This window comes from Arachis hypogaea, chromosome 10 (assembly GCF_003086295.3).
Source record: "Arachis hypogaea cultivar Tifrunner chromosome 10, arahy.Tifrunner.gnm2.J5K5, whole genome shotgun sequence".
NCBI classification, from domain to species: domain Eukaryota; kingdom Viridiplantae; phylum Streptophyta; class Magnoliopsida; order Fabales; family Fabaceae; genus Arachis; species Arachis hypogaea.
Genome location: NC_092045.1, coordinates 6,875,969 through 6,887,405, shown reverse-complemented (window position 1 = coordinate 6,887,405; position 11,437 = coordinate 6,875,969). Strand labels below are relative to the sequence as shown.

At 41.1% G+C, this 11,437-nt stretch overlaps 1 non-coding gene across 1 annotated transcript; it reads left to right on the top strand.

The window, feature by feature from the left end:
- Positions 1-6,720: 6,720 nt before the first annotated feature.
- Positions 6,721-6,828, top strand: LOC112719210 (small nucleolar RNA R71). The gene has a single exon (XR_003161521.1). It is a non-coding gene; the product is annotated as a small nucleolar RNA R71 (small nucleolar RNA).
- The last annotated feature ends 4,609 nt before the right edge of the window (positions 6,829-11,437 follow it).

Here is an 11,437-nt window from a genome sequence, read left to right as displayed (position 1 = left end):
GTCTAACCTTGTCTGTGGTATTCTGAGTAGGATTCAATGATTGAATGACTGTGACGTGCTTCAAACTCCTGAGGGCGGGGCGTTAGTGACAGACGCAAAAGAATCACTGGATTCTATTCCGGCCTGATTGAGAATCGACAGATGAATTCCGCTATGCTGTGACAGAGCATATGCAATCGCTTTCACTGAGAGGATGGGAGGTAGCCACTGACAACGGTGAAACCCTTGCTTAAGCTTGCCATGGAAAAGAGTAAGAAGGATTGGATGAAGACAGTAGGAAAGCAGAGAGACGGAAGGGAAGGCATCTTCATGCGCTTATCTGAAGTTCCTACCAATGACTTACATAAGTATTTCTATCTTTACCTTTGTGTTATTTTCGTTCATCACCATTATCATTTGAGTTTGCCTGACTAAGATTTAAAAGATGACCATAGCTTGCTTCAATACTAACAATCTCCGTGGATCGACCCTTACTCGCGTAAGGTTTATTACTTGGACGACCCAGTGCACTTGCTGGTTATTTGTGCGAAGTTGTGTAATGCCATGGTACTGAACTACCAGGTTTTTGGGGTTCATGACCGGGGATTATGAGAGTTGTGAAAAAGTATTGTTCACAATTTCGCGCACCAGTCATCTTGTAAATCTTAGTCAGGCAAACTCAAATGGATATGATGATGAACGAAAATAAACAATAAGGTAAAGATAGAGGTACTTATGTAATTCATTGGTAGGAACTTCAGATAAGCGCATGAAGATGCCTTCCCTTCCGTCTCTCTGCTTTCCTACTGTCTTCATCCAATCCTTCTTACTCCTTTCCATGGCAAGCTCATGTAGGGTTTCACCGTTGTCAATGGCTACCTCCCATCCTCTCAGTGAAAACGCTGCCTATGCTCTGTCACAGCATGGGTAATCATCTGTCGGTTCTCGGTCAGGCCGGAATAGAATCCATCGATTCTTTTGCGTCTGTCACTAACGCCCCGCCTGCTAGGAGTTTGAAGCACGTCACAGTCATTCAATCATTGAATCCTACTCAGAATACCACAGACAAGGTTAGACCTTCCGGATTCTCTTGAATGCCGCCATCAGTTCTAGCCTATACCACGAAGACTCTGATCTCACGGAATGGTTGGCTCGTTTGTCAGACGAGCACTCGGTTGTCAGGCGATCAACCATGCATCGTGCAATCAGGAATCCAAGAGATATTCACCCAATCGAAGGTAGAATAGAGGTGGTTGTCAGTCACACATTCATAGGTGAGAATGATGATGAGTGTCACGGATCATCACATTCATCAAGTTGAAGAACAAGTGATATCTTAGAACAAGAACAAGCGGAATTGAATGGAAGAACAATAGTAATTGCATTAATACTCGAGGTACAGCAGAGCTCCACACCTTAATCTATGGTGTGTAGAAGCTCCACCGTTGAAAATACATAAGAACAAGGTCTAGGCATGGCCGTGAGGCCAGCCTCCCAGTGATCTAAGAACTAGACGTCCAAAGATGATCTAGAGATCTAAAGTGATCAAAAGATGAAAATACAATAGTAAAAGGTCCTATATATAGAAAACTAGTAGCCTAGGGTGTACAGAAATGAGTAAATGACATAAAAATCCACTTCCGGGCCCACTTGGTGTGTGCTTGGGCTGAACAATGAAGCTTTTTCGTGTAGAGACTCTTCTTGGAGTTAAACGCCAGCTTTAGTGCCAGTTTGGGCGTTTAACGCTGGGATTTCTGAGGGTGACTTTGAATGCCGGTTTGGGCCATCAAATCTTGGGCAAAGTATGGACTATCATATATTGCTGGAAAGCCCAGGATGTCTACTTTCCAACGCCGTTGAGAGCGCGCCAATTGGGCTTCTGTAGGTCCAGAAAATCCACTTCAAGTGCAGGGAGGTCAGAATCCAACTGCATCTGCAGTCCTTTTTAGTCTCTGAATCAGATTTTTGCTCAGGTCCCTCAATTTCAGCCAGAAAATACCTGAAATCACAGAAAACACACAAAATCATAGTAAAGTCCAGAAAAGTGAATTTTAACTAAAAACTAATGAAAATATACTAAAAACTAACTAGATCATACTAAAAACATACTAAAAACAATGCCAAAAAGCATACAAATTATCCGCTCATCACAACACCAAACTTAAATTGTTGCTTGTCCTCAAGCAACTTAAAATCAAATAAGATAAAAAGAAGAGAATACGCAATGAATTCCAAAACATCTATGAAGATCAGTATCAATTAGATGAGCGGGGCTTTTAGCTTTTTGCCTCTGAACAGTTTTGGCATCTCACTCTATCCTTTGAAATTCAGAATGATTGGCTTCTTTAGGAACTTAGAATCCAGATAGTGTTAATGATTCTCCTAGTAAGGTATGATGATTCTTGAACATAGCTACGTTTTGAGTCTTGGCCGTGGCCCAAAGCACTCTATCTTCCAGTATTACCACCGGATACATACATGCCACAGACACATAATTGGGTGAACCTTTTCAGATTGTGACTCAGCTTTGCTAAAGTCCCCAACTAGAGGTGTCCAGGGTTCTTAAGCACACTCTTATTGCCTTGGATCACAACTTTATTTCTTTCTTTTTCTTTCTTTTCTCTTTCTCTTTTTTTTTCGTTTTCTTTTTTTTCATTGCTTTTTCTTGCTTCAAGAATCATTTTAATGATTTTTCAGATCCTCAGTAACATGTCTCCTTTTTCCTCATTCTTTCAAGAGCCAACATTCATGAACCACAAATTCAAGATACATATGCACTGTTTAAGCATACATTCAGAAAACAAAAATATTGCCACCACATCAAAATAATTAAACTGTTATAAAATTCAAAATTCATGCAATTCTTTCCTTTTCAATTTAAGCCAGTTTTTATTCAAGAAAGGTGATGGATTCATAGGACATTCATAACTTTAAGGCATAGACACTAAGACACTAATGATCACAAGACACAAACATAGATAAACATAAGCACTAGAATTCGAAAAACAGAAGAATAAAGAACAAGGAAATCAAGGAACGGGTCCACCTTAGTGATGGCGGCTCTTCCTTCCTCTTGAAGATCCTATGGAGTGCTTGAGCTCCTCAATGTATCTTCCTTGTCTTTGTTGCTCCTCTCTCATGATTCTTTGATCTTTTCTAATTTCATGGAGGATGATGGAGTGTTCTTGATGCTCCACCCTTAGTTGTCCCATGTTGGAACTCAATTCTCCTAGGGAGGTGTTTAATTGCTCCCAATAGTTTTGTGGAGGAAAGTGCATCCCTTGAGGAATCTCAGGGATCTCATGATGAGTGGGGTCTCTTGTGTGCTCCATCCTCTTCTTAGTGATGGGCTTGTCCTCATCAATAGGGGTGTCTCCCTCTATGTCAACTCCAACTGAATAACAGAGGTGACAAATGAGATGAGGGAAGGCTAACCTTGCCAAGGTAGAGGACTTGTCCGCCACCTTATAGAGTTCTTGGGCTATAACCTCATGAACTTCTATTTCTTCTCCAATCATGATGCTATGGATCATGATAGCCCGGTCTATGGTAACTTCGGACTGGTTGCTAGTGGGAATGATTGAGCGTTGTATAAACTCTAACCATCCTCTAGCCACGGGCTTGAGGTCATGCCTTCTCAATTGAACCGGCTTCCCTCTTGAATCTCTCTTCCATTGGGCACCCTCTTCACATATGATCGTGAGGACTTGGTCCAACCTTTGATCAAAGTTGACCCTTCTAGTGTAAGGATGTTCATCTCCTTGCATCATGGGCAAGTTGAATGCCAACCTCACACTTTCCGGACTAAAGTCCAAGTATTTCCCCCGAACCATAGTAAGATAATTCTTTGGATCCAGGTTCACACTTTGATCATGGTTCTTGGTGATCCATGCATTGGCATAGAACTCTTGAACCATCAAGATTCCGACTTGTTGAATGGGGTTGGTAAGAACTTCCCAACCTCTTCTTCGGATCTCATGTCGGATCTCCGGATATTCACCCTTTTTGAGTGAAAAAGGGACCTCGGCGATCACCTTTTTCAAAGCCACAACTTCATAGAAGTGGTCTTGATGCACCCTTGAGAAGAATCTTTCCATCTCCCATGACTCGGAGGTGGAAGCTTTTGCCTTCCCTTTCCTCTTTCTAGAGGTTTCTCCGGCCTTGGATGCCATAAATGGTTATGGAAAAACAAAAAACAATGCTTTTACCACACCAAACTTAAAAGGTTTGCTCGTCCTCGAGCAAAAGAAGAAAGAAGAGAGTAGAAGAAGAAGAAATGAGGGGAAAGGGAATGGCTTTTGTTTTCGGCTAAGAAGGGGAGAAGTGGTGTGTATGTTGTGTGAAATTGAAGGAGTGAAGGAGGGTTTATATAGGAGAAGGGGAAGGGTAGGGTTCGGCCATTTGAGGGTGGGTTTGGGTGGGAAAGTGGTTTGAATTTGAATGGTGAGGTAGGTGGGGTTTTATGAAGGATGGATGTGAGTGGTGAAGAGAAAGATGGGATTTGATAGGTGAAGGGTTTTTGGGGAAGAGGTGTTGAGGTGATTGGTGAATGGGTGAAGAAGAGAGAGAGTGTGGTAGGGTAGGTGGGGATCCTGTGGGGTCCACAGATCCTGAGGTGTCAAGGAAAAGTCATCCCTGCACCAAATGGCAAGCAAAATCACGTTTTTAGCCATTTCTGGCGTTAAACGCCGGGCTGGTGCCCATTTCTGGCGTTTAACGCCAGCTTCTTGCCCCTTTCTGGCGTTTAACGCCAGTCTGGTGCCCCTTTCTAGCGTTAAACGCCCAGAATGGTGCCAGACTGGGCGTTAAACGCCCAACAGCTAACCTCACTGGCGTTTAAACGCCAGTAGGTGCGTCCTCCAGGGTGTGCTATTTTTCTTCCTGTTTTTCATTCTGTTTTTGCTTTTTTCATTGATTTTGTGACTTCTCATGATCATCAACCTACAAAAAAGAGAAAATAACAAAATAGAATAGATAAAGTATAACATTGGGTTGCCTCCCAACAAGCGCTTCTTTAATGTCAGTAGCTTGACAGAGGACTCTCATGGAGCCTCACAGATATTCAGAGCCATGTTGGAACCTCCCAACACCAAACTTAGAGTTTGAATGTGGGGGTTCAACACCAAACTTAGAGTTTGGTTGTGGCCTCCCAACACCAAACTTAGAGTTTGACTGTGGGGGCTCTGTTTGTCTCTGATTTGAGAGAAGCTCTTCATGCTTCCTCTCCATGATGATAGAGGGATATCCTTGAGCCTTAAACATAAGGGATTCTTCATTCACTTGAATGATCAACTCTCCTCTATCAACATCAATCACAGCCTTTGCAGTGGCTAGGAAGGGTCTGCCAAGGATGATGGATTCATCCATGCACTTCCCAGTCTCTAAGACTATGAAATCAGTAGGGATGTAATGGTCTTCAACTTTAACCAGAACATCCACTACAAGTCCATGGGCTTGTTTTCTTGAGTTGTCTGCCATCTCTAGTGAGATTCTTGCAGCTTGTACCTCAGAGATCCCTAACTTCTCTATTACAGAGAGAGGCATCAGGTTTACACTTGACCCTAAGTCACACAAGGCCTTCTTGAAGGTCATGGTGCCTATGGTACAAGGTATTGAAAACTTCCCAGGATCCTGTCTCTTTTGAGGCAGTTTCTGCCTAGACAAGTCATCCAGTTCTTTGGTGAGCAAAGGAGGTTCATCCTCCCAAGTCTCATTTCCAAATAACTTGTCATTCAGCTTCATGATTGCTCCAAGGTATTTAGCAACTTGCTCTTCAGTGACATACTCATCCTCTTCAGAGGAAGAATACTCATCAGAGCTCATGAATGGCAGAAGTAAGTCCAATGCAATCTCTATGGTCTCAGTTTGAGCCTCAGATTCCCATGGTTCCTCATTGGGGAACTCATTGGAGGCCAGTGGACGTCCAGTGAGGCCTTCCTCAGTGGTGTTCACTGCCACTTCTTCCTCCCAAAATTCGGCCATGTTGATGGCCTTGCACTCTCCTTTTGGATTTTCTTCTGTATTGCTTGGAAGAGTACTAGGAGGGAGTTCAGTAATTTTCTTGCTCAGCTGACCCACTTGTGCCTCCAAATTTCTGATGGAGGACCTTGTTTCAGTCATGAAATTTTGAGTGGTTTTGATTAGATCAGAGACCATGGTTGCTAAGTCAAAGGTATTCTGCTTAGAACTCTCTGTCTGTTGCTGAGAAGATGATGGAAAAGGCTTGCTATTGCTAAACCTGTTTCTTCCACCATTATTGTTATTGAAACCTTGTTGAGGTCTCTGTTGATCCTTCCATGAGAAATTTGGATGATTTCTCCATGAAGGATTATAGGTGTTTCCATAGGGTTCTCCCATGTAATTCACCTCTTCCATTGAAGGATTCTCAGGATCATAGGCTTCTTCCTCAGATGAAGCTTCCTTAGTACTGCTTGGTGCATTTTGCATTCCAGACAGACTTTGAGAAATCATATTGACTTGTTGAGTCAATATTTTATTCTGAGCCAATATGGCATTCAGAGTGTCAATCTCAAGAATTCCTTTCTTCTGACTAGTCCCATTGTTTACAGGATTTCTCTCAGAAGTGTACATGAATTGGTTATTTGCAACCATTTCAATCAGTTCTTGAGCTTCAGTAGGCGTCTTCTTCAGATGAAGAGATCCTCCTGCAGAGCTATCCAAAGACATCTTGGATAGTTCAGAGAGACCATCATAGAAAATACCTATGATGCTCCATTCAGAAAGCATATCAGAAGGACACTTTCTGATTAATTGTTTGTATCTTTCCCAAGCTTCATAGAGGGATTCTCCTTCCTTCTGTCTGAAGGTTTGGACTTCCACTCTAAGCTTACTCAATTTTTGAGGTGGAAAGAACTTTGCCTAGAAGGCATTGACTAACCTTTCCCAAGAGTCCAGGCTTTCTTTAGGTTGAGAGTCCAACCATGTTCTAGCTCTGTCTCTTACAGCAAAAGGGAATAGCATAAGTCTGTAGACCTCAGGGTCAACCCCATTAGTCTTGACAGTGTCACAGATTTGCAAGAACTCAGCTAAGAACTGATGAGGATCTTCCAATGGAAGTCCATGGAACTTGCAATTCTGTTGCATTAGAGAAACTAATTGAGGCTTAAGCTCAAAGTTGTTTGCTCCAATGGCAGGGATAGAGATGCTTCTCCCATAGAAATCGGGAGTAGGTGCAGTAAAGTCACCCAGCACCTTCCTTGCATTGTTGGCATTGTTGTTTTCGGCTGCCATGTGTTCTTCTTCTTTGGAGAATTCGGTCAGGTCCTCTAAAGAGAGTTGTGCTTTGGCTTCTCTTAGCTTTCTCTTCAAGGTCCTTTCAGGTTCAGGATCAGCCTCAACAAGAATGCCTTTGTCTTTGCTCCCGCTCATATGAGAGAGAAGAGAACAAGAAATGTGGAATCCTCTATGTCACAGTATAGAGATTCTTTGAAGTGTCAGAGGAAAAGAAGAGTAGAAGACAGAAGTAGAAAATTCGAACTTATCAAAGGAGATGGAGTTCGAATTTTGCATTAAGGAATAGTGTTAGTCCATAAATAGAAGGATGTGAGAAGAAGGGAAGTGATTTTCGAAAATTAAGTAAAAATTTTGAAAACATTTTTGAAAAACATTACTTAATTTTCGAAAATGAAAGTGGGAAAGAAATAAAGTGATTTTTGAAAAAGATTTTGAAATTAGAAATCAAAAAGATTTGATTGAAGACTATTTTGAAAAAGATGTGGTTAAGAAAATATGATTGGTTTTAAAAAGATATGATTGAGAAGATATGATTTGAAAAACATTTTAAAAAAGATTTGATTTTGAAAATTAAAAACTTGACTAACAAGAAAAGATATGATTCAAATATTAAACCTTTCTCAACAGAAAAGGCAGCATAATTGAAATGTTGAATCAAATCATTAATTGATAGTAAGTATCTTTGAAAGAGGAAAGAAATTGATTTTGAAAAAGATTTTGATTGAAAAATTGATTTGAAAAAGATTTGATTTTGAAAAAGTTTGAAAACCTGAAAAAAAATTGCATTGAAAAACAGAATCTTCCCTCTTGTGCCATCCTGGCGTTAAACGCCCAGAATGGTGCACATTCTGGCGTTTAACGCCCAAAACTATACCTTTTTGGGCGTTAAACGCCCAACCAGGTACCCTGGCTGGCATTTAAACGCCAGTCTGTCCTTCTTCACTGGGCGTTTTGAACGCCCAGCTTGTGCAATTCCTCTACTGTATGTTCTGAATCTTCAATTCTCTGTATCATTGACTTGAGAAGACACAAATTAAAAATATTTTTGGATTTTTAATAATAAGAACAAATCAAATTGCAACAAGAATTAAATAACAATGCATGCAAGACACCAAACTTAGCAGTTTGTACACTACTGACACTTACAAAATGAAAATGCATATGAGACACACAAAACACTCAAGTCAATTGAATTCAAAGATCAGAGCATGAAAATTATCAAGAATTACTTGAAGATCCTTAAGACACATGAATGAATGCATGGAATTGACACCAAACTTAAGAAGAGACACTAGACTCAAACAAGAAATTTTTGGATTTTATGATTTTGTAATTTTTTTGTGATTTTCGAAAATTTAGTGGAAAAAGGTATCAAAATTCTTAATGAGAATTCCAGGAATCATGCAATGCTAGTCTAAGACTCCGGTCCAGGAATTAGACATGGCTTCACAGCCAGCCAAGCTTTCAAAGAAAGCTTCGGTCCAAAACACTAACATGGCCAAAGGCCAGCCAAGCCTTAGCAGATCACTGCTCCAAAAGCAAGATTGATAAAAATCAACAAGCTTTTGTGATGATAAGTTGAAACCTCGGTCCAATGAGATTAGACATGGCTTCTCAGCCAGCCAGACTTCAACAAATCATCATGAAACTCTAGAATTCATCTTCAAGAATTTCGAAAAAAATAAATACCTAATCTAAGCAACAAGATGAACCGTCAGTTGTCCAAACTGAACAATCCCCGGCAATGGCGCCAAAAACTTGGTGCTGTTGCCGGATCTTGGCACTGATGTTACCGGACAAAAAGCTTGCTCAAAACTTGAACAATCCCCGGCAACGGCGCCAAAAACTTGGTGCGCGAAATTGTGAACAATACTTTTCACAACTCTCATAATCCCCGGTCATGAACCCCAAAAACTTGGTAGCTCAGTACCATGGCATTACACAACTTCGCACAACTAACCAGCAAGTGCACTGGGTCGTCCAAGTAATAAACCTTACGCGAGTAAGGGTCGATCCCACGGAGATTGTTAGTATGAAGCAAGCTATGGTCATCTTGTAAATCTTAGTCAGGCAAACTCAAATGGATATGATGATGAACGAAAATAAACAATAAGGTAAAGATAGAGGTACTTATGTAATTCATTGGTAGGAACTTCAGATAAGCGCATGAAGATGCCTTCCCTTCCGTCTCTCTGCTTTCCTACTGTCTTCATCCAATCCTTCTTACTCCTTTGCATGGCAAGCTCATGTAGGGTTTCACCGTTGTCAATGGCTACCTCCCATCCTCTCAGTGAAAACGCTGCCTATGCTCTGTCACAGCATGGGTAATCATCTGTCGGTTCTCAGTCAGGCCGGAATAGAATCCATCGATTCTTTTGCGTCTGTCACTAACGCCCCGCCTGCTAGGAGTTTGAAGCACGTCACAGTCATTCAATCATTGAATCCTACTCAGAATACCACAGACAAGGTTAGACCTTCCGGATTCTCTTGAATGCCGCCATCAGTTCTAGCCTATACCACGAAGACTCTGATCTCACGGAATGGTTGGCTCGTTTGTCAGACGAGCACTCAGTTGTCAGGCGATCAACCATGCATCGTGCAATCAGGAATCCAAGAGATATTCACCCAATCGAAGGTAGAACGGAGGTGGTTGTCAGTCACACGTTCATAGGTGAGAATGATGATGAGTGTCACGGATCATCACATTCATCAAGTTGAAGAACAAGTGATATCTTAGAACAAGAACAAGCGGAATTGAATGGAAGAACAATAGTAATTGCATTAATACTCGAGGTACAGCAGAGCTCCACACCTTAATCTATGGTGTGTAGAAGCTCCACCGTTGAAAATACATAAGAACAAGGTCTAGGCATGGCCGTGAGGCCAGCCTCCCAGTGATCTAAGAACTAGACGTCCAAAGATGATCTAGAGATCTAAAGTGATCAAAAGATGAAAATACAATAGTAAAAGGTCCTATATATAGAAAACTAGTATCCTAGGGTGTACAGAGATGAGTAAATGACATAAAAATCCACTTCCGAGCCCACTTGGTGTGTGCTTGGGCTGAACAATGAAGCTTTTTCGTGTAGAGACTCTTCTTGGAGTTAAACGCCAGCTTTAGTGCCAGTTTGGGCGTTTAACGCTGGGATTTCTGAGGGTGACTTTGAACGCCGGTTTGGGCCATCAAATCTTGGACAAAGTATAGACTATCATATATTGCTGGAAAGCCCAGGATGTCTACTTTCCAACGCCGTTGAGAGCGCGCCAATTGGGCTTCTGTAGCTCCAGAAAATCCACTTCGAGTGCAGGGAGGTCAGAATCCAACAGCATCTGCAGTCCTTTTTAGTCTCTGAATCAGATTTTTGCTCAGGTCCCTCAATTTCAGCCAGAAAATACCTGAAATCACAGAAAAACACACAAACTCATAGTAAAGTCCAGAAAAGTGAATTTTAACTAAAAACTAATGAAAATATACTAAAAACTAACTAGATCATACTAAAAACAATACCAAAAAGTATACAAATTATCCGCTCATCACATACCTTATTAGTTTTGGGGTTAGGTGTAGGCTTATCAGATGTGGCAGAGATCAGATCTTCAGTGTTAGGCACAATCAGTGAAGTGGTAGGAGCCGAGGTGACCTAAAGCAAGAAGTGAAATGAGGACGAAGGTAACTAATGAGATAAAAAAAATCAGAATGAGAGACATCATCATTATTTAAGTTCCTTAAGCTAATGTTATTTTTAATATGGAGGATGTGAGAATATATGAAAATACCTGAGAAACAAGTTTACCACTGAGGCTAAGGGCATCAACAACATTATCTTCCGAAGAGGAGTTACTCACTGTTTTATCACTAGACGAGTTGCTCTCGTTTTCCTCTTCATTATTTTGAGAGACTACCGGTCTGTCGAGGTTGCCATCAGATGTATTTGATGTGTCATCCTTATCATCACTGGTGCACGAATTTGCAATCCGCACAACTTACCAGCAAGTGCACTGGGTCCTCCAAGTAATACCTTACGTGAGTAAGGGTCGATCCCACGGAGATTATTGGTTTGAAGCAAGCTATGTTTATTTTATTAGTCTTAGTCAGGATGCCAATAAGGTTATTTGAATTTAACTGTAAGAAGTAAAAGTGTTTGGAATAAGGAATTGTTACTTTATTAATGGAGAATTTGTTGGAGTTTTGGAGATGCTTTGT